We start from the raw sequence: 24153 nt of genomic DNA on the forward strand, positions 1-24153 counted from the left end.
CAGTCAAATTTTAGTTAGTATTTATAAACAAATATACAAACAAAATAAATAATGAATCCCGACTAAAATATCCCAAAAATATAAACATTTTAAATACTATAATTCTTTCAATAAACTGCCAAAATTAGGTCTCCACTTCCAAACAAAACACAGCAACACATAGCAATGTGGTTATAAAGAGAAGACAAAATAAATATATTTTAAGTATTTAATTACAATTTTTATACAGTAGATATAATTGCACTGTACATGATTTGCACACACATTCTAAGCCCTTTAATTGGTATTTTAGTGAAGTTTTCTTCAATGTTGTTCTTTTTGCTTTACTTTATTTTTTGAATACACATTTCGCTAACAAATGTTAATAAAATTGGGAGCAAGTCTATCCAAGATCAAGGTAGTGTGCTATGCCACTGGTGCAGACCTGCATGCATTTTGCAAATTTGCATATAATGGCAACTGTTTGTTTTTTTTGTGAAAGCAATTTCCTTCTACGAAATTGGAAGCAAATGTGTTCAAAATCAGAATTATCCCCATTATTTTTTGCCCCCCCTGAAAAGCCGACTTGGCTGATCCCTCCCGGAAGGGGCAGCCAGGATATCGGCAAGTATGCATTACATTTGAAGAGCAACCTGTCTTGCAGTAATGTAAATCTTCAAATTCGATTAGGAATGGATGTTGAGAATAAGCGTACAATAAGTACATCTGTACCAACAATTTATTACACTCATATTGAATTAAGGGGTCGATTCAGACCCGGACGCCAAGCTGCGCTCTCTCGCTGCCAAAAGGGCCTGGGTATGCAAATTCCGCGATTTCACTGTCTGGTGTAAGGACGCCCTCTATGTCTTAGAGAGCGATGGCAGAGTGAGCGCACGCCGGTATAAAGATGCCCATTTTTCTTACTTAGCACACGTCATCTCCAGGAAGTGTATGATTAATCAGAACCATCGAGAGCCATCGGAGCTGCACGCAGCCCTTGAGGTAGACCCTACCCCGCCACAAGCACTGCGATCACTGCAGACTGAAATACAACCAAGTGACGTGTACGATGACTCTTCCATGCTAATTATGCACACCCATAAAACTCAGTTTTGACGCCCAGACACGCCTGCATTCGCAGCACCACTCCCCCGTTCACAAGCACCTTCCCCTGTTCACATCCACAAACGGCGCTATCTGTCACTCAGTGTAGCGCTCAGTCTTTCTGTTAAGAGCGCACGATTCCCAATCGCAATGACTGGTTCGCGCACGCACAATGCAATGCATACACATGCGCAGATAGGTGACAATCGCCCATAGTGTGCATCCGCGGTTTAGCGTCCGGGTCTGAATTGGGCCCTAAGACTCAAAATACAAGAAAAAAGTATGTAATATGGGTAAAAAAAGACAAAAGTTTGATACAAGTGACCCGCACCATGTCTTGCACCACATATTGTTGTCATTAGACTGACCAGGGGTGGAACTACCGCCGGTGCCGCCGGTGACTGCACCAGCTTACCGCAGCAATATAGGGGTCCACAATGCGCCATTTGTAAATGGCAGACTGCAGTGCAGCTGCTTGCCAGGCAGTCATCAAGGCTGTGACTGAGCCGGCCGGCAGCTACAAGCAGAGAGGACCAGGGCACAGTGCAGTCAGGCTCAGCACTGCAGTGCATTACTGGGTAATAAATCCCAGTAGTCTCTGCAGTGGGGCCAGAGGAGCATGTGCTGAGCTCTGATTGGATCACATGCTCCTCTTACCTGGAGTTTAGCAGCAGCGCAGCCTCATGGGTGTGACTCATTGTGAGGCTGTGACTGCTGCTCTGCCGGCTGCCTGAGTATGCTGCTAGTGAGTACAGTGTGGGCACTACCGGTGGTATAATGTGTGGGCACTACAGGTGGCATACTGTGTGGGCACTACAGTGTGTCATAATGTGTGGGCACTACAGTGTAGCATAATGTGTGGGCACTAGAGATAGCATAATATGTGGGGACTACAGTGTAGCATAATCTGTGGGCATTAGAGGTGGCATAATGTGTGGGCACTAGAGGTGACATAATGTGTGGGCACTATAGGTGGCATAATGTGTGGGGACTACAGTGTAGCATAATGTGTGGGCACTAGGGGTGGCATAATGTGTGGGCAATTATGGTGGCTTAATGTGTGGGCACAACAGATGGCATAATGTTTGGGCACTACAGGTAGCATAATGTGTGGGCACTACAGTGTAGCATAATGTGTGGGCACTACAGGTGGCATAATGTGTGGGCACTATAGTGTGGCATAATGTGTGGGCATTAGAGGAGGCATAATGTGTGGGTACTACAGGTGGCATAATGTGTGGAGACTACAGTGTAGCATAATGTGTGGGCACTAGAGGTGGCATAATGTGGGCAATTATGGTGGCTTAACGTGTGGGCACAACAGATGGCATAATGTGTGGGCACTACAGGTAGCATAATGTGTGGGCACTACAGTGTGGCATAATGTGTGAGCACTATAGTGTGGCATAATGTGTGGGCATTAGAGGAGGCATAATGTGTGTGCACAACAGATGGCATAATGTGTGGGCACTTCAGGTAGCATAATGTGTGGCCACTACAGGTGGCATAATGTGTGGGGACTACAGTGTAGCATAATGTGTGGGCAATAGAGGTTGCATAATGTGTGGGCACTATAGTGTAGCATAATGTGTGGGACACTACAGTGTGACAATGTGGGGGGCACTACAGTGTGGTATAATGTGTCGGGCACCCACTGCATCTCCATGCTACCCACTGCCTGTCACCTCTTCCTATCACCCTCTCCCTGTCACCCACTGCCTCTCCCCTCTCCCTGTCACCCACTGCCTGTCACCACTCCCTAGCACCCTCTCCCTGTCACCCACTGCCTCTCCCTGTCACTCACTGCTTGTCACCTCTCGCCCACTACTTTTCTCTGTCACCTCTCCTTATCACTCACTCCTTGTCACCCACTACCTATCCCCTCTCCCTGTCACCCACTGCCTGTCACCTCTCCCTATCAACTTCTTGCTGTCACTGACTGCCCCTCCCTCTCCCTGTCACTCACTGCTTGTCACCTCTCGCCCACTACTTTTCTCTGTCACCTCTCCTTATCACTCACTCCTTGTCACCCACTACCTATCCCCTCTCCCTTTCACTCATTGCCTGTCAACTATCCCTGTCACCCTCTCCCCCTCTCTGTCACCCAGTGCTTCTCCATGTCACCTCTCATCCTCTTCACTGCCTCCTCCCTCTCCTTGTCACCCACTGCCTGTCACCTCTCCCTGTCACTCACTGCTTCTCCCTATCACCCACTGCCTGTCACCTCTCCCTATCACCCTCTCCCTGTCACCCACTGCCTCTTCCCGCTCCCTGTCACCCACTGTCTGTTATCTCTCCCTGTCACCCACTGCTTCTCCCTGTCACCCTCTCCTTGTCACCCACTGCTTCTCCTTGTCACCTTCTTGCCTCCCCTTTCACTCACTGCACTCTGATCTTGGAGTAGGGTAGAGGAGGGGGGCCCAAAGCAAATTTTTGCACCTGGGCCCACCACTCACAAGTTCCGCCATTGAGACTGACATATGTACATTTTGGTAGGGAGCACCAAAGGAAATTTATGCCCAAGGCTCCACTTTGTCTAGAACCGGCCCTGTACTTAACATAACAGTTCTGAAAATGTTGCTTATCTCGAGAACTACACTTTACAATATAGCTGCTCCCCCCCTAACCAGGCTCCTCTTCACAATAGGAGAACATGCTGCTCCTGCTTTTCACACTAATTTTCCACCTGCAGTCGTCTGCATTCATTATTTGGAGTTAAAAGCATTTAACATTAATTTACAAATTGGAAGAGTCATCCATCACCTGCTCAGCCGCTCAGCACCGCAGACCGAGTCTTCACCTCACCAAAGCCAGTCGAAGTCAGCACTGCGCCCTCAGCACCGCAGCCTGCCCTGCCGCTGTGTCAGTGACTCAACCCACTATGGGGTGGTGCCCATTTGTGGCCACTCCGCAGGAACGAGCTTCGAGCCAGCTCTGTACCAGGTGTAGACAGTCGGCACCATCCATGGCGCATAACCACACAATTGTATGGTGAGAGACGCTGGGTTGATATTCTGGCAGATGGACAGCTCAGTGAGGATGGTCCAGTGGCGTAGTCCGTACTCGTATCCAAGTGGGAGCAGGCCAGTGTGAGAGCTCTGGCTACTGATGGTCCGGTGGCATAGTCCAAACTAATATCCAGATGGGAGCAGGCCAGTGTGAGAGATCTGGTTACTGATGGTCTGGTGGAATAGTCCGCACTAGTTTCTGGATGGAAGCAGGCCAGTGTGAGAGCTCTGGCTACTGATGGTTCAGCGATGTAGTCCGCACTAGTATCTAGGTGTAAGCAGGCGAATGTGAAAGCTACGGCCTTTGCAGGAGTAAAGGCACTCTTCTAGCTTATACGTAATTTTCCGATATTAGGAAACAAATTGCAGTACCAAAGGTGTGTAGAAGTGGTATAAACAGTGAGGGGTCACTATAATTAACCTTTTCCCTTGTTTTGGTGCAACGAACGTGCCGTCAGTATAACTGAATGTTTATAATCTCACTATAAAGAAGCCTATGGGAGTGGTCTAATGTCAATGGGCGGGATGCACTAACATAGTGCGCCACTTACCGCCATACATCACAATTGTACTGATCGCATATGCACTAACATATGCGATCAGTACAGCATAGGACAGCTCTTCCGATAATAGCTGTCCTTTGCGATCCCTGCCGCCTCGTGGACTTCGGGTTTATAACCCAGGAGTCCATCTGCGCATGTGCAAAGTGACGCGGCAGCCGCGGGGCATGCTGGGAGGATCTGATCGGATCCCTCATACCAGCGCGATGCAATAGAAGCTCTTAGGCTTCTATAAGGTAACGCCAGCAGAAGCTGGCGTTACCCACCACATCAGAACTCCGGCAGCAACACATTGATGCATATGGAAAATGCTGTAGAAGCCCGGAAACAGGGTTTTTACAGCATTTTCCGTTCAGTGCATCTCACCCAATGTGTGGTATATAGAGGTAGAATATGATGTCAATGAGGTATGTGGCTAGGTCTAGAAAAGATGCATAAAATATGACAGAGGACTAACAGACACAACACCTTACATTTCCTTACAGCCGCATCAGACAAAATTCTGCCATGTGCCTCCCCCACCCCCAAATTTGTGCTGGCCCCTCCTCAGAACTTGTGCGAGCTCCTGCCTGCCAGGACCAAGAAGAACTGCACTGTCACTCTTTTTCCATTTTCGTGTGATGCCCTGGGGGGTCCTGGGCTGGACGTTTTTTGGGGTGCACTGCGCCCCGGACGTGAACCCCTTAGTGTTAGGGACTGCTGGTAACAGAGAAGCCGTGACGTGGTCCAGAAGCCTCCCATGTATTTGCAAATGCATGCAACTAATATCTCTGAATTTCTATGACCATATAGTCTTCATATATTGTGCAGGTATTATTCAGTGTGCTGAGGTACAATAGGGGGTTAAATCCCCCTCCTTTTTCTACTTAGTATGACCCCTCCCTTTCATGCACCTGATTAGTACTGCTAGATTGATTGAGCAGCTGCCATTTTTGTTTGTTTGTTATGAGTTGCATGAAGGAGCCAGCATTAGTAGGGCATGCTGGTTCTAGTAGTGCTAGTTGGAGTTCCCAGGGGTGACTCCCAGGTAAGCTGGCTCTCAATTTGGATGCATTTATGTATGTGCCTTTATCATGAGGCCTTACATTTGACAAAATTATATATGTGCCTTTATCATGAGGCTTTATAATTGGTATATTTTACATTTGGGGTGAGCGTTTGGGCGTAGGGCCCCCGGGACTGGTCTGGCTGGGCCTCCTCAGGGCATCACCATTTAATACACATAGTTGCTTTTCACATCACCTTTTATGTTTGTTTATTATTCATGTATTTTTTCACATATATTTTAACCTCTCATTCCACACTTAATGATTACTCACACACAGCTATACTTTACACTGCACTGTCACTCTTTTTACATTTTCGTGTGATGCCCTGGGGGGGTCCTGGGCTGGACGTTTTTTGGGGTGCACTGTGCCCCGGACGTGAACCCCTTAGTGTTAGAGACTGCTGGTAACAGAGAAGCCGTGACGTGGCCCAGCAGCCTCCCATGTATTTGCAAATGCATGCAACTAATATCTCTGAATTTCTATGACCATGTAGTCTTCATATATTGTTGCAGGTATTATTCAGTGTGCTGAGGTACAATAGGGGGTTAAATCCCCCTCCTTTTTCTACTTAGGACCAAGAAGAAGCAAGGACACTCTGGTCTTCTCTAGGTTCCAGGTTGCTGTTCTACGCAATCTGCAAGCCAAATGCTAAAGGGGAGTGACGGTGCTGACCCCTAGGCTCTGCACTGCAGCACCCACCATCTGCTCACCCTTAGTTACTGCCCTGGCCTGCACAGAGATATAACATAAAACTTTGTCTAATGGGTGTATTCTGTGCTGTACAAAATTATAATAAGAAAAATTGGGAAGATCAAAGAACTATTAAATGGAAATTATTTAGGCTGGTTTTCATTAAAGGGAAAGGATTTCACATATTACAAATCACATAACTGGCTCATATCAACTCAAGACCAGGGACTTCTTATGAGAAGAGGGGGCCCGTGTGTGGTGTCCAAGTGGGCTCCTCCCCCCTTGTGTCCTCTATCATGCTAGTAGCTGCTCACTGTAAGTACATAGAATGTGTGTGCACCACACACCCTGCACCAATTACAGATAGGCCCCTACACTGAAGCACACATTAGGTAGCAAAAATGTCTCCAGCAGTGCCGAGTGGGCAGCACATTTGGCCTGTACGCAGCGCCGGCCCTACCATTTACGCAAAGTGTAATTACAGTTATTTCAGACTTCGCTGGTCGCTGATTTTCATGCCATCCTGAGTGTGGTTCTGACTGTAGCAGCACTGGCAGGGATGCTTTGACCCGTCCATCCTCTTACCCTCCAACCTCAGACAAGCTCCGTCTTTGATGAAAACCAGACTTAGTGGCACATTGGCTGTGGTTTGAACCCAGCAGTGACATAATATAATGTTGAAGATATTCTCAAGCCTATGGAAGCAACTCCAGCAAATTGCATAAGGTACCAGGAAATCTCTATATATGCAGCCCCCCCCTCACCCGATCCAAATGTAAATATTGTGCCCCCCCACACAGTCACTGTTCAGCCCTCCCTAGGCTTGCCTACCCTCCCGATTTGGCTGGGAGCCCTCCCGGTTTTCGGGTGCTGCTCCTGGCCCCCCGGAAAGGCAGACAAGGCTCTCGACATTCCCCAACCCTCCCGACCTCCCCCCAGAATACACTAGTAATCCCCACAGCGGGGGGGGGGTGCTTTACAGTGCCGAAAATAACGGCATTGTGAAAGGGGGCGGGGCCATGATGACTCAATTGTGTAACCCCACCCCCGGCTCCACCCCCAGCGTGTCATAGCTGTCAGGACATGCCCCCCGTTGTTCGCCGGCAATCATCTCCCTCCCGGAAGGGGTACGTACTGGGGTACATAACTGATGCAGGGATGCCAGGCCCAGGTCCCCTGGCAGTCAGCTACATACAGATAGGACATATTTGGTGCTCCAGTACATGGGTTTTTTCTGTTTCAAAGAAGTCTGGCTTTATGCTTGCATTAAAAATTATAGGCATCAGAAAGCACACCCCCACACCACTGCAGAGAAATGTGTCTCTCTAAAAGCCAAGGGGGGAAGGGGTCCTTTAAAATTTTGTTGTGGGGTTCACAAAGTTCTAGCTACGTCCCTGGACCAGGACATAATACAAATGTTGCTGCAGGGTAGTGGAAGACTTCACAATTTCTTCAGATGCAACATAAGGTCTCATCACCCACTCAGCACCTAAAGGGACAGAGGGCCTGATTCAGAGCCGGACGCTCTGACTAGAGCGCTCGCTCTGAATCAGGACCCTCCTACCTGTTATTGGAGCGGTGACCACCCACAGCTTATGCGAACGGCCAAAAAGATGGTTGCGATGGTCAAGACCATCGCGACCATCGGGCTTGCGACGAGAACCTGCGGTAGGGTCTCACTGCCGCAAGCCCAGGAGTGCTTTTGGCTCTATCACTAGTGATGTCAGTGGGGCCGGCCCCAGACGGTAGGCGTTCCCATGGGAACGCCTCCGTCTGGGCAGCCACGCCCCTGGCACTCCCACCAACGGGGGCGTGCTGTCACTCACCATCGACAGCACGCCCCCTTTGGTGCGAGACCCATAGCGACGTCTTGGCCTGGCTTGGACGTCGCTATTCGGGTCTTGCGCATGCGCACAACGGAGCTCCCTCCATCGTGCGCATGCGCACTAGGGCACCATCGACCCGCTTGCGAGCGCTCGCGAGCGGGTCAGAATCAGGCCCAGAGTAGCTGATCAGCCTAAAGTCAGAGAAGTTGGCCCAGGCCTCCTTATGACCTTGTCCAGTAGTGTGTCCATACGCACACTAGTAAAGCGTCTGCCTCCTGCACTGCCTCATTCCATTTATGTGCTCAAATAAAACAGGATATACTGCGCTAAGCACTGGGAGTGACACTGTAATGATCTATATAAACAGTTTGCTGTCCGTTTATAAACAGGAGGCTTAAAGACATAAATATAAATAAAAATATGGTGTTTAATAGATAAGACACATCAATTTTATACTGAACATAAATAACAAACAAAAAGCTAAAATTAAAACATGTATCATGTGGAAATTAATAGATATGGATGATATCACAAAATGGCTGTATCATGTGTAATACGCTAGCTAAAAAACCTTGAGTATAAAATGGTTACTCACGTATCAATATTAGACAGAGGTTCCACAACACTTTGTAACTGATGAATTGTCACTGATATGCAACACTGATGCTATTTAGCAAATGGCAGAATCCCACGGACAGATGAATGTGATTCTTCACTACTGGCGTCCCAGTGTGAGAATAGTGTCTGCACTTGGTAGTTAATGATTAAAATGTTAAAGGCAGTAATATATTGAAACGTCCTTTAGTAGCGTGTCCACGCTGATGTCCGTCCTGGTTCAGCCTGTCCTTGGCTGTGTAAAGCCGCGGCTGGAGATGTGCCGGCTGCCGTGTGACGGGAAGCGTTGAGCTTAAGATGGTGGGCGGTCAGTTGGTCAAAGGACTCGCCAAAAAGATAGCGGTGCACAAATGTGCTGTTGTTGTGGAAACCTCGTCTGCCTGGATGACGTCAACGCGTTTCGTCCCGTAAACCATCGGGACTTTCTCAAGACTGCTACCCACACCCCAGAGCACAGGCCACACCCCCACAGCATTGGTCATGCCTACCTCATCTCTAGTCCCGCCCCCTGTGGCGGCACACAATAGACCCACCAAAATGCTGGCTCCCCTTCAGTGATATTTTCCTGCAGCACTTGGCTCCTATCACAGACTAGGAGCCGACGAGGGCAGGCACTAGTCTCCGGGGGCAGCCTAGCAACACCGGGGATTATTATTATTATCATTTATTTATATGGCGCCACAAATGTTCCGCAGCGCCTTACAAAGCACATAAACAAGTTGTAGACAAGCGACTTACAGGACAATACAATACAGGACCAGGACAAGGATAATATATATTGCTACATTAGTGACCATAACACCCAGATAAGCAACAGAGCAAAAGCAGCCAAGTGTTAGGTGCCCTAGTGGTGAGTAAGAAGTAGATGAAACTAAAGTAGGGAGAAGTACAAGAGGTTAGAGGGCCCTGCTCATAAGAGCTTACATTCTAAAAGGGGAGGGGAAGACAAACAGGGGTGGCACAGATGGGGAGGAAGGTGTATGTATCAGGGAGTTAGAATGACAGCTGGAAGGTTTTGATGAAATAATGGGTCTTGAGAGCCCGTTTGAAGGATTGCAAAGAGGTGGAGAGTCTGATGGTGAGTGGGAGAGAGTTCCAGAGGTGGGGAGCAGTGCTGTCCGCACCCCCAGAGGGATTTCGTGTGAGGCCATGCCTCCTTTGCCTCCTTTTATTAGGTCACTCCCCCTTTTTTGGGCGCATGAGGGGGATGCGGTGTGCTCACCAGGTGTCACCAGACCCCGGTGACACCTCTGGTGAAAGCCCTGAGACCAGGTACACATGTGGCCTATCAATGTATGGTTTAGCCTTGGCAGACCCTCATGCTTGGCAACATTTCTAAAGCCATGTCAGTGGTAGGTGCAGAGCAGGATTAGGAATGGAATATCTAGTGTCTAGATAGACAGCCAGTAGGTCAGCACCAGATGGTTGACATGCAAATGGTAGACATGGTCAACATGTAGACAGGGTCAAATGGTCGACAGTTGAAAGTTCGATGTGGACTTCGGTCCACAGGATCAAAATGCCGTCACACAAATGGTGGACACAGAAAAGGTCGGTTTTTCATGGTTTTCAGGTTTATGGTTAGAGTTAGGATGAGGGTTAGGCACTTGGTGGAGGTTTAGGGTTAGGCTTGCAGAAGGGGATGGTTAGGATTAGGCACTAAGCCAGAGGTTCCCAAACGTGGTCCTCAAGGCACCCAAACAGTTCAGGTTTTAGAGATATCCATGGTTGAGCACAGGTGGTTAAATCAAATTGACCGAGGTACAATTTAAGTCAACTGTGCTCAACCATGGATATCTCTAAAACCTGAACTGTTGGAGAGCTTTGAGGACCGCATTTGGGAACCTCTGCACTAAGAGGCGGAATAGGGTACACTTGCCTACCCTCCTGATTCTGGAGCCTCCCGAAAATCGGGTGCCGCTCCCGGTCCCACAATAAGGCAGGCAAGCCTCCTGGCCCCCAGGCAACCCGTCCAGCCCCCCGCGGTTACACTATAAACCCGGGAGCAGGGGGACGGTGACGCGATTTGCGCTGAGTCGCCATTATCAGTATTGTGAAGAGAGGGTGGGGCCACGATGACATAATAGTGCTGTCACCCCCATGCCCCGCCCCCTTTTGCAGCAACACGCCCCCCACAGTGAAAGCCCGACAGCTCCCTCCCAGAACGAGGGAGCTAAAAGTCGGTAAGTTTGGGATAGGGTTAAGCAATAGTGGGAGGGTTACGCACTAGGGGAGAGTTAGGGTTAGGCACTTGGCATAGGGTTAGGACCAGGCTGCGGAAGGGGAAAGTTCGGGTTGGGCATTAGGGGTGGGGTTAGGGTGAAGATTAGGGTAAAGAAAAAATAAAAGTGTCGACGAATTGTATTGATATTTTGACACTGTCGACCTTAGTATATGTCAACCGTGTAACAATTGACATTTTGACTCTGTCGACCATTTGACCTTGTTGACCTATTGCCTGTCGACCATTTATTGTTAACCTAAATAAAAATTAAACAATGAAACAAAGACTTTTCAAATTGTGTCTGCACGAACTACGCTGTGATAGCAGTACTCCCGGAGACCAATCCTCGTGTTCACTTACGGAATTGACCACGACAAAATGGACGTCTTTCTGGAGACACAATGTAGTCAATGACGTAATTTCAGCTGTGCCTCCGGTGTTCTGGCCTCCATCGCTCGCCGTACAGCAGCTTCAGTCCAGTCCCCCTCTCAGTATCTGTGGCCGGTGTCGGGCGGGGTTCGCACAGGGAGACGGGGCAGTGACGCGCCCTGAGACAGCGGGGAGCAGTGAGGCTGGTGATCCGGTGGGTACCGGGTGTTGGGGTTTGGGAGTCACGCTATTAGGTGTGAGGCCTGCTGTCTGTCAGTATGACTGTCCATCATATTTGTGGTCACTGCAGAATGTCATGGGCTCAGGCAGTGTGTCTTCCCGGCTGCTCTGTGGAACTACTATCCCCAGCGTGGCCTGCCAGCTGTAGTCATTAAACGTAGATAGTCTTAATTGTTTATGGCAGCAGGACAGGGCAATCTGTGCCCTTCCAGAGTCTGTGGGACTACAAATCCCAGTATGTGGCATGCTGGTACTTGTAGTTCCACAGTGCTGGAGCACCAAATATGACCTTTCTATATGACTGCCAGGGGGCCTGGTATCCCTGCATCAGTCATGTACCCCAGTATCCAGTGTAAGGATGACCCCTATGATGGTTCCTGCCTAGGATGTGAAGTACTAATTAATACCCCTTTTCCACCAAAATCCCGGGTCTGTCCCAGGATTTGGAACACTGTTCCAAGCCGGGTCAGACCTGGGATGTACCCCATTCCCACTGCGGTATTCCTGGGTCGGCGTCGTGCACACTGGCGCAGTGCCGGCGCTTGGAGATTATGTCATCACCAAGCGCCAGAAACTCCAGCTCTCCTCTGCACGCCAGGGTGGTGGAAACTCTGGAAGAAATGCCGGGTCAATCGATCCGGGATTTTCTCCTAGGAGCCTTTGCCACTGAGCCGCTGCCCGGGTTGACATGGCAATAACTCGGGTATTTTGGCCAGTGGAAAAGGGATATATGATTATACATAATTTCAGCGTTATGGTGTAAGTCCATATCTATATGTGCTTATGTGTTCCAGTGCAGGAGATGCCCTGTTATCCTGACTGAGGTGCTGCTGTGAGTGATGCTTCTGGATAGTGTTACTTCCTTCCTTCCATGCATTAGCCAGCAATGACCTGGGTGCGGCCTCCTGTGACTCACTGGTCTAATGCTGTCTAGCACCAGCTATAAAATGTAAAATAAGATGTTTTCTATGGTGGCTTAGTTATCCTTCCAGCCGCAATCTCCAATGTTGTTTATGTTGTTCTGTCAAGAACATCTTACAGTATTTGCTCCTCACTATAGCGCTAGGTGTCGTTTATCTTTTTACGCCTGAATTTCATTTTGACAGACATGCGCTTCCATTGCCCCTTACGTTGGTTAATTATGTAATTTATGGCATACAGATACTATTCTTAAATATGAAACCCTGAATTGTCCATAGGTTCAATGTGTACTAAGCAAATAAACTCTTGTAATGTAGTATTCACAATTATTTCAGCATTTTGGACAGGTCCTTGTTGGGTATACTTGTCTGGGTCAAATATTTTGAGAATAAAGCTGGGCATCCACTATACAATTTTCTCTCAGATATCTGGCTGGTTGGAATGAAAACCTGGTAATGTATGGGAGCAAATTACAGTCGATCATATGGTTTTAAACACTGTAAAACAGACACAAAACAATTGTTCAAATTGGTTAAATTTGTGTGTTTTAACCAATTTGTACGACCATTTTTGTCTGTTTTCCAGTGTTTGTGAGGAAATGGACGATTGTCATTTGCTCCCAGGTTTTAATTCCAACCAACCAGATTGGACAGATATCTCAGATAATTGTATAGTGTATGCCCAGCATAAGACTGAACAAAGGTACCTTTTAGACTATTTGACAAGTTTATTGACACTAAATTTTCAATTAGGAATGTAATCTTTCTAAATAGTCTTTTTCCTTAAAACTCATAACATTATTATGGAAGTAATAAGTGTTGTGATTAAGATTTGCCGTCTACCTCATATAGGGAGAATTAAATTACTGACTTAGGTCCGTATTCAATATTGGAGCGAAAAGTCCATACTTGACTTTTCTCTCCACATCGGAGCTTTTCTGGGGATATAGTATTGGGTGCGTGCCCGCTTTATCCCCGTATTCAATTTGGAGCCTGCGGAAAGGTATCGGGGAAAAATAGGGGAATTTTGAGGAATTCATCCTGGGACCCCCCTAATGATGTCTAGACATGGGGCATAACTGTGGGTACCCCCGTTTAGCCCTGCAGAATGCGTTCTGCATTTTTAAATAGCCGCGGCAGGTGTTTTTTTCCCGACATTGAAGAAGTGATGCAGAAGAGCACTTAGGTGTTTTTTTTTTCGTTTTTAAAAGTGGTCCCATCAAATTTGGGGTACATGAAAATGGGTACTAGCATATTCTTAAGTCCCTAAACTAATTTTTTTTAAATTCTGCAAAAATGCACCTGAACCTATTTCCCTATTTTTAAACACTGTTCCCCAATTATTATTTTTTACCCCAAAATTAAAATAAATTTTTTTGGGGTGTACATATTTAAAAAAAAAAAAAAAAACTTTTCATTTTTAGGGGCTATTCCCAGGGGTGCAGGCTTTTTTTTTTTTTTTTTAAGCCTGCACCCCTAAATCCCAATTCTGCACTTTTTTTTTCGCCATGTAAAACGTGAAAAGTTATCCCCGTTTTTTTACAAAGACTTTTCGAACCGGCAAAAAGTCTTTGTAAATGAATACGGGGATAATTGAAGCATGCGAAAATGACGTTATCGGCGATGATTTATCGCCGATTCCGGCTGTTCGCGGCCTAATTGAATACCCCCGTAGACGCAATGTTCCTTTCTAGAACAGCACATCGTGTCCTGCTGGCATTGCACGTTTCTATGGGGTTGCGGGGAAAACTTGCGATGTGGGCGCTACCATAATCGGCCGTTATGTGATCAGCCACGGCAATTCAGTCATGCCAAATAGAATTTTCCCCTATGTGGAGGTCAGTTGCTTCCAGCATATAAAGTGAATCCAGCACTGGGGACTGTTCACTTGATTTTTATTTACTGTTATATTATTTTGCCTATAACTCTGTAAACAGCTTGAAAGGAATCTGTAATATTGATGTATGTAGTATTAGCGTGAGGAATACAGTATGTGTACTAGTGTTGCCCCCATTGTTGTCACTTGGGTTATGATGATGCCTGTTTTGCTTTATAAAGAGGTTGATATTTTGTTTCCTCTCTTCTTTTGCCCATTTTTTTTTTTAAATATATGCATGTTTTGTTATATCACTACGTGTTCAAATTGTTGTTTACGGAGGGCCGTCTGTTCCCCATCACTGGCATTGATGGAAAAAGAAGTATTCGAGGCATTCATGTTTTGTCCAGCATTCTACCTGTGTTGCCCCAAACATCCGCGGGCCTTGAGCTCCTTGTGATCGATGATCGGTTTTCCATGTCATTGGGGCATGTTCATTTAGGTGTTGGATTTTGCCTGCAAATAAATCATGCAAACCTCGCACCCAATTTTGAAATACCACAAAATTCAATAATAAAAAAAAGGGACGCAAAATTATTTGCAGGCAAAATCCTACGGGGGAGGGAAAAAAAGATGCGGAACATCGTCCACTTACCGATGTGTTCTGGCCACTCCTACGTCTCTCATCTTCCCTGTCAGCCCTCTCTCCTGTTGGTGTCAAGCTGAATGGTTAGTCCAGGTGCGGAGGAGAGAGAGCTTATCTGAGATGTAGTTCCTGCTGCTGACACCAACACACACATGGAGGTCACACACACACCTGACAGGGGGTCATACATACTGACCGGGGGTCTCGCACACACTTACAACACTCGCACGATCTCGCGCACACAGCTGCAGAAGAAGACCAGCATGTTGGGAAAGCGGAGGAGGAGGAGAGGGCTTCAGAAGGTAAATACTTGTGGACTAATTAAGGGCCTGATTCAGAGATGAATGGCAGAGCCGCACACAAGCAGTTCCGTCCATCTGCAGGAAGAGGTTCTAGATGCCACCTTGCTCCATTTGCGAGCAGCATTGCAACCATTGCTTCTGATGTTCGCCATGGTTGTTCCTTTGGTCAGGCTGCGGGGGCTGATGCTTGATCGAGTGAGTGCTGGTCACTTCAGAGGCCACGAATCTGCGTCTGCCGATGCAGACCTTGGCTTCATCCCTCCCAGAAAACACCTCTGCTCCGCCACCCAAACACAGCAGCATGTCAATCATACTGCAGCTTGGGGGAGGGGGGGTCTGCGAGCATGCATTCTGAACATGCACAGAACGGGTCCTATACTTGCGAGACCCCTAACCATCAGAGATGTACGTTCTTCATCGGATGAACGTTCATTTCTGAATAAGGCCCTAAGCCAGGGGTCTTCAACCTTGGCCCTCCAGCTGCTGTGGAACTACATATCCCAGCATGCACTGCCACCTTTTTGATATAACAGCATGCTAAAACTATGGCAGCGTATGCTGGGATGTATAGTTCCACAGCAACTGGAGGGCCAAGGTTGAAGGCCCCTGCCCTAAGCTAAATGGAAACTTCCAATTGCATAATTGGTCATTGGGGGGAGGGGGGGGTCTCCAAGAGCTTCAGAAGCAAGTCCATACAATTTTTTCCCCCACCCCCCAAAAAAAAATCTTACACAATTGAATACCAAATGTCTGGCACCTGTGGGAAAAACTCGCAGTCATATGGTAAAGTTCAATTCTATTTGCAGGGATGAAGCTCCCCGGTTAAATGCCCAGAGCTAGTCAGTTGATGGCATTGCGCCGGGCACTTAGCACCAGAGATGCACCTTACTGCGACTATTGCCCAGGGTTTAGGCACTGTACACTACATCTCCCGGGTTAAATGCCAAATGCGATGCTGTTACCTCATGTGGTAACACCACTAGGCACTAGTTAGCGCGGATTTCCTCTCGAACCTCAGGAATTTGCGAGCAGAAATCCGCTAACTGCAGGTCTACAGCGCTAGCAATTGAATAGCTCCAAATACTAACTAAGGAGCTATATCCCCGCAAAGAGAATTGAATTCCATTTCTCAAACCCAATTAGTCAGTAAAAGGAATTTTAACAAATATTTTGTAGAAAAAATATGAAAATTAATAATGTAATGGAAAACCCCTAAACTAGACCAGAGGTGCGGAACATGCTCAAGTTTTCAAATGGGGACATGGAATTTGTGTGTGTGGGGGGAGGGGGTTCTGCTGATTTAGATCTGCAACACTTTCTAAATTATATGTACTCTTTTTGGGGTCCTAGAATCTCATTTTAAACGGATGAGTGCGTCTATACCAGGGGTGGCCAGACTTGTGAACTCTGTGATCTACCGAGCCTGAAAAAGGGGGCTTGACCTTGCAGCAAGTACAACGCACAGTAGTGCCCCTTATACACAATGCCCACAGTAGTGTCCTTTATGTAATATTCACTGCAGTAGTGCCCCTTATGCGATGTCCCTTGTAGTAGTGCCCCTGATATACAGTACACATTATGCAGTGCCTTTTATACGGTGCCCCCAGTAGTGCCTCTTATACAGTCCCCACACACACAAACAACACCATACTTGCCTAAATCCCCGCTTCTGTGCCCGCCGCCGCCCTACTGCTCTTTCAGCTCGGCACTACGGGAGAGATGTCATGACATCTCTCCCATAGTGCCCACTGCGTGAGCCGAAAGGCAGAGCTCAGGAGTGAGGTCCAGCCTCTGGCTGCAGGGAAGGAGCTGCCAGGTGCCCGCCGGTAACAAAATTTAAGCAGACGCCTGGCAAATGGAGTAGGCAGCGGCGGCACCTCTCCAGCCCGGCGTCGGCTAAGCACATTGCCTCAGCCCTGGGTTCAGCATCCAATAAGAATCTGCCTGACTCTTATTGGCTGTTCCCGGACGTCCACCGTGATCGACCTTTTGGCCATCCCTGCTCTATACTATATACTGTTATATTTTGTGGCTGTAAGGCAAGTCGCTAGACATGCTACTTTTGTGTGGTATACAAGTATGTATTGTGCGGATTGTTGAGAGAGGTTTTATTATGCTCATTAAATGTGTATTTGTCTAGCTAAAACATTTTTTTTATGTACACAGCTCAGCAGCAGAGAGACCCATAATTTGGTGAAATAATATTAAAAGTGTTGTGATTGTCTCTTATTTCTGTTTCAGATTTCAGCTTGAAATCCTTCATTAGCTATCTGTAAGGCTGCACGGTAGGTTCAACTTGTTACGTTTTTAACTAGTAAGCAGATTTTTTTTGTTATTTATTGTGCCTCAGAGCACAGAAAAACAAGAAGAAAAAAGCACTCTTCTTTTGGGGCACTCCTTTTTGTATTATTAATACATTTAAAATGTAGCTTTTATTAGATCTATAAATTTAAATATAAACAAGCCTAAATAAGTGTTGGCTCGTGGTATAAGACTACAGAAGACACATAACATACATATATCAAACAAAGTGAATCACATAAAGTATAAAATACATGAAAAATACTAAATATAGCAGGGAGTATGGTGTATTACATGAAAAAATTATCATGTATCCCTTCCATATGTGTTAGGTGAAAATATCTGTATATCTCCTTATAAATTCCAGATAAACAAACTGATTATAATATATGTAAGTCCAGATCACAAGATCTCCATTGGATCGTTATAAATCAATGCAATAATTGTCTTAGTATTGTCTCGCTTCATATCATAGTGAAATTACTTGCAGTATGCCCACATCACAGGTGTTTGTGTCAAAAATCATTTTTGTTTAAATATAGGACACTCTAATGTAATTTGTTTCATAACATTCTGTTCATGCAAAGGAAGTTTCCTGAAACTAATCATTAAATATCAAAATATATACCTTGTTACATTGTTTATCGCATATGTTTAACAAGATATTTGTATCAAACAATATTGTGTGAAGAAAAAGAAAAAAAACATGCAGATACAATTAGGTACACAGGGCCTGATTCAGAGCCACTCGTAAGCGGCAGCTCGTTCGCTCCAAGCGATGTTTGCCCAACTGCGCATGCGTACGGATCGTTATACGCATGCGCGAACCAGTCAGTGCGGTCGAAATTCATGTGCTCGCAAAATAGCGAATGCCTGCTAATTTGAGTGACAGAATGAGGCGTATGTGGGTGGTAACAGGGGAAGGTGCTTGAAAACGGGGAGTGGAAATCCGATCGCAGGCGTGCTTAAAGGTCAAAACGGGCATTTTAAGGGAGTGCATAATTAATCCAGCAGCGTCATTGACCACGTCACTTGGTTTTTTTTAACTCAGAACTGCTCGCAAAATAGTGGTTGAAAAAACCAACCACAAGAATAGCGAGCAGTTCATACGCTGGTCGATGTGTACTCGATTAATCTAATAAATAGCGGACATGACGTATGGTGCGAGCAGCCAGGGGGCGTATTTTTCAAATTTACGTTCGCATGTTTTGCTTGCTCGTTCAGACTTAGAGGCGTGAACAGACCGCAAAGTGCGAACGGTTCATTTGAATAGCCACCCCTTTTTAGAAAACGAACGACCGCAAATAGCGAGCGGCTCTGAATGAGGGCCACAGTGTCCTGTTAATGCCAAAGGAAAAAAAGGTGAGCTGATCACTTAAACATCAAAACATATAACTTTTAAAATAGATTATTTAAATGGTAATTGACACAAAGGCAGGACCACATACAGTATGCAAATAAAGAAATATCAGGAATAGCAACCCAAGCATCAAGACACACATATAAAACTCTATGAGAGGTATTCAATATGAAACGTTAACTTCACTGTCGAAGTTAACGTTTCATATCGGAGTTTTTTCCTGCGTTAAAGTCTGGTGCGCGCTCCCGCTTATCCCCGTATTCAATATAAAATTAATGAAAACGGGAAACTCCGAAGTTGGATTTGCGTAAAGTTACAAATTTTTCCTTAAAATAATTGTAAGACCCCCCTAAAGTTGTAAAACCATGGGGGAACACTATGGGTACCCCCGTTTTAGCCTTTAATTGAAAGTCGAGGATTTAAATAGCCGCAGCAGGTGTTTTTTTCCCGACATTGAAGAAGTGATGCAGAAGAGCACTTAGGTTATTTTTTTCGTTTTTTTAAGTGGTCCCATCAAATTTGGGGTACATGAAAATGGGTACTAGCATATTTTGGTGTCCCTAAAGTAATTTTTTTAAAATTCTGCATTTGTGCACCTGCTGCTATAATTCTATTCTAGAAAACATCTGCCGCATACTTGCAGAATAGCCCTGAACTTATTTCCCTATTGCTAAACAATTTTTTCCCATTTTTTTTTTTTTTTTACCCCAATTTTTAAATTAATTTTTTGGGGTGTCCCTATTTATTTTTAAACTTTTTTTGACAGTTCTTTTTTAAATGTCATTCTCAGGGGTGCAGGCTATTTTTTTTAAGCCTGCACCCCTAAACCCCAATTCTGCACTTTTTTTCGACACCTATTCAATGGTGAAAAGTTATCACCGTTTTTTATCAAAGACTTGTCAAAACTGCGATAAGTCTGAAATTGAATACGGTGTAAAAGTAAAACCTGCGATAATGACGTCACAATTGCGATATTAACACAAAAACTATGTTATCGCACCCATATTGAATACCCCTGTATAGGTGTTTGATTTATCAGTCATAGGTGAATTTAACTTGTACACAGTTGCCAACACACATTGTACCCCAGCATGAGGATTCATCATAATTCAGTTTACTGAATCATGTAACCAGAAAATCTTTTTGTCTGTAGACGTATGTACCGCATTAATTTGGCAGAGCCTAAGATTGCTGTAGCATGTTGGTGTATGTGTGTGTGTGTATATATGTATTGTTGGTGTATGTGTGTGTGTGTGTGTATATATGTATATATATATATATATATATATATATAATCTCTATCTCATCAGGTGTTCCCTTGCCTCTGCTGTTTAGTAGTCTTCCAAGGGATAGGATTATTAATGAGAGAGCAGAGGGACAGTGCTCCCTTGGAAGATGGATACATCGGTAACTGGTAGTCTCTAAGGGGAGTTAGATTGTCTCTGATGCCCCAAGGCATTGCAGGTACAAAATGCACCCGAGATTCCTGCATCCTACTTTAGAGAATAGATGGTGTGTGTTGGCGGTACCTACTGTATGTGGTCATAGGGCAATTTAAATAGATGTTACATCAGTCAACGGTATCTGGAAAGAGCCCCGTGTGTCATCAGGACCTCAGGAGTGAAGTGATGTGCGTTTCACCTCCGAGGCTTGGTCACACTTATACCCCTTTTACACCAGAGCTACAACCCGGGTTATTGCAGTGTTAACCCGGGCAGCTCCTTGGTGTAAAAGGGGACAGGGTTGAAATCCCGGGTCGAGTGACCCAGCAATCCAACCCAGGTAACTTGCAGGGTTTATCACGATGACCCGGAGCACGCCGCATGCCAGCCGATTGGCCGGCTTCAGTGGCACTTGGAGATGAGCAGACCCAGCTCCAGTGTGAACGGCGCCGGCTCGGGGAATATCCTGGCGTCAGCGCTGGCTAAATTCTGGGTCTAATCTGGTTTGGAACCCTGTTCCAACCACCGGGTCAGACCCAGAATTTAGGTATAAAAGCGGTATTCGTTTTTCACTACTCTATGGTCTGCCAAGTACAGTGTTTCCCAACCTTGTTCCTCAAGGCACACTAACAGTCCAAAGTGTCAATTCAGTTAGGCGCGAGAGGCGTGGTAACGTCGCCAACAGCCCTGCAGCTCGCCCCTCCTTGCGACAGTCCCGCCCTGGACTCGTGGATTTAAGTCGTGCCTAATTGAATTGACCCTCAGGTTTCAAGGGTTACCATACTTGAGCACAGGTGACTTATTTAGTACCCCAGTTATTTTGATTTAACCATCTGTGCTCCAGCATGGATCTACTTAAAACCTGTACTGTTACTAAGGATACTGAATTTGAACCTCTATACGCTCCTACCTATACCTTCTAAAACCTGCCTATAAATCTCTAAAATTTACGCTATTTGCGTACGCAGTCATACCGTAAAATAAAGACTTTAGACATTGAACATGTTTCCAAAGCACAAAGTATTATTCAAGTAAAGTACAGTCAGTTACACGCTGTGATCTAAGTACAATTTAGTGCAAAGAATTATACAGACCCAAGATACAGTTATACATACGCACGCGCTCTGGACCAGATACCGGCATCAGCAAGAAGACTCCAGACTGGGGTCACAACACACACATTTATACCCTTACAGAAACAGACAACACAATAGAGGTGTTTGTTGCTGATCCCATTGGTTCCCCATCACGGTGTGTTTTACAGGATATTTAACAGGTTGATTCAAATAGACACAGAACAGCCTCTAACAGCTTGTTGCCTCCTCTATTCCCCCTGCATGCAAATCTAGGCTGTTGGTTTCACAAAATACATTTTGGTGCTTTATATCTCTACGGTCCATAAGTTGAGAATGCATGTTGCGATCTTCACACCGATGATACCGGAAAGCTGTTGAGAAAGTGCAGATCAGTATAATACCAAACATGGCTTACTTATCACGTATTAAACCTTAGATACCAATATAGCCTTTATTTCACAGCATTTGTAATAAATGAATAAATCTTAGATCTTATACTTTAAAGCTATGGAACCTTTTAAGTGAGTGTGCATTATGTAAGTATTAGGGGTTTGGGAAAAGATGCTAGTTAGGTTTATCTGATTTGGGGCAGATGTGCACGCATGCAGCTAATAAACAGCGTTCGCATGCAGGATATTGTGCATTCGCTAATGTGCATCATATTAACAGCGCAACTGTGCGTAATGTGCGGTGTTTATGCATGTGATTTTATTTATGATGGATTTAAAATATATATATATATATATATATATATATATATATATATATATATATATATAATATAAAGTACACAAAGAAGTGTCGGCGCCAACTTGGAGTTAGTTCAGAGGATTGCTCAGGATATATAAAAATATACGTACTCCCTTACTATAATAGGTTGTCAGCTAAGCCCAATGTGAAAGGACTTATGGGGTAGCCCTTAGTAGTGAAATGTTATAAGTGTATTTGGTGATGAGCGACTGACGTATATTAGTGCAATAATTAATAAAGTGTGTAGTTCAACCAACGAAACATAATACACAAAGTGTATATAGATGAAAAAATATATAATCACAATTTAATAATAAAATAAATACACAAAACATAAATGTATATAGATACTGCTTAGATAAGCACGAAGTGTTCTGATAAATTAATTACCCACAGTGTGCAAAAAGTGCTTATAAATATTCTAAAAATGCTAAACACAATTCAACCGTTTAAAAGCGATTTAAAAAGCAAGTAGAATTCATATATTTCAAAATTCAGTATCACAGATGAATCAATAAATAAAAACAAGTATAAGAAACTCATTAAAAAAGTTCCAAACTTGAGTGAAAAAGCAAAGCTTATCTGTAATAGTTCATTTCAGGCAATGGCAGCAAACCCAACGCGTTTCATCCACTTGGGGACTTCATATAAATTTCTTACTAACATTTTTTTAAACTGCAATGCAAATGTGTTATGGGCAGTGAGCTTCACTCTCAAACAGGGTGGAGACCACCAACCGTGTGGTGCCAGACTGTCTGACAGTGAGTTTAAAAGAGCAGATTGCTTACCATTGTTCATTCAGTCAAATTCAAGTGTCTGGGCCATATTACAATTTCCACAGCTACACCTGTCCACATGGGGGGTCTCTCCCTTTATATGCAAAAACACCCACAGTTCCTGGTGTATTGTTTTTTTCTAATTCCTTTTCTCAGGAAGCTGTTTTTCTAGTTGCTAACTGATACTGTGTTTGTTTTGGTATATTTCTATGCAAGGTTGTCCCCAGAATGGGCCTGTCACTATTTCTAAAGGTATTACCAAAAATATTGCCATCTGTACTTAGCTCGTGAGTTGTAACTTAAAATGGCGTTGTGCAGATTCTTATTTTTAAGATGGAGTCTGGTTTCCATTCGCAAGATGGCGTCGCTCCAAGCTAATTTTACACTGATTCTGTCTCAGCCACTAAACCAGCTTCGACATTACTGGGCCTTGAGAACCAAGTTTGGGAAACACTGGTCTATATCTTCCAGCTAATTTGTCAAGGTACAGACATGCACTGGACACAGGGCCTGATTCAGCAAGGATCGCAGTTGCTTATACGCACGCAATCTGCCGATTATTTTGCACTGCGTATGCAGTGCGCAAAGCAGATGCTTCGATCGCAGTGACCACGCAGACCCATTGCCGAGTTATTGACAGGTAGTGCCGTTTGTGGGTGGTGACGGGAGGGGAGGGGGGGTCGGGCGTATGGGTCCGATGTTACCGATTATTCGCTATGTTGACAAAGTATACGGATGTGAGTACGGGGAAGTGGCCGTCCCCATATAAGGCTGCGATCGCAATGCGAATCCAGACATTTGCATATCACTGCTGATATTAGCAACTGCGTTGCGTTTGTATAAGCAGAATAGCGATCCAAGCTTAATCAGGCCCACAGTCTTCTGCTATGTACATTGGATGTATCCAATGTGCCTTGAATCCAATATAATAATTGTAAATTACTTTGCTTTTGTAAAAGTAATACTTGCAAGACTGTGAGCATTTGCAGCTTGTTAATTCCTCCTGACAACGAGTGTAAACGTTACATAAAACTTGGGGACATTCCTAAGTTAAACAGAAACTAAGGATTTATTTGATATTAGATACCTCAGTGGTT

General features: G+C 45.2%; 1 protein-coding gene across 4 annotated transcripts in view; it reads left to right on the forward strand.

Moving 5' to 3' along the window:
* Window positions 1-11447: 11447 nt before the first annotated feature.
* DYNC1I2 (dynein cytoplasmic 1 intermediate chain 2) overlaps window positions 11448-24153 on the forward strand; it is a 110256-nt gene continuing 97550 nt past the window's right edge. For 2 of the 4 annotated variants that reach the window (XM_088470510.1, XM_088470523.1), the window contains exons 1-2: window positions 11448-11641; window positions 17593-17636. The gene's annotated coding sequence lies outside the window, so the exon portion shown is untranslated. The remainder of the gene's footprint in view (window positions 11642-17592; window positions 17637-24153) is intronic. The other 2 variants (XM_088470533.1, XM_088470519.1) reach the window with 2 other exon arrangements.

The sequence above is a fragment of the Taudactylus pleione genome, unplaced genomic scaffold (genome assembly GCF_031769625.1).
Source record: "Taudactylus pleione unplaced genomic scaffold, aTauple2 ptg000004l, whole genome shotgun sequence".
Lineage (NCBI taxonomy): Eukaryota > Metazoa > Chordata > Amphibia > Anura > Myobatrachidae > Taudactylus > Taudactylus pleione.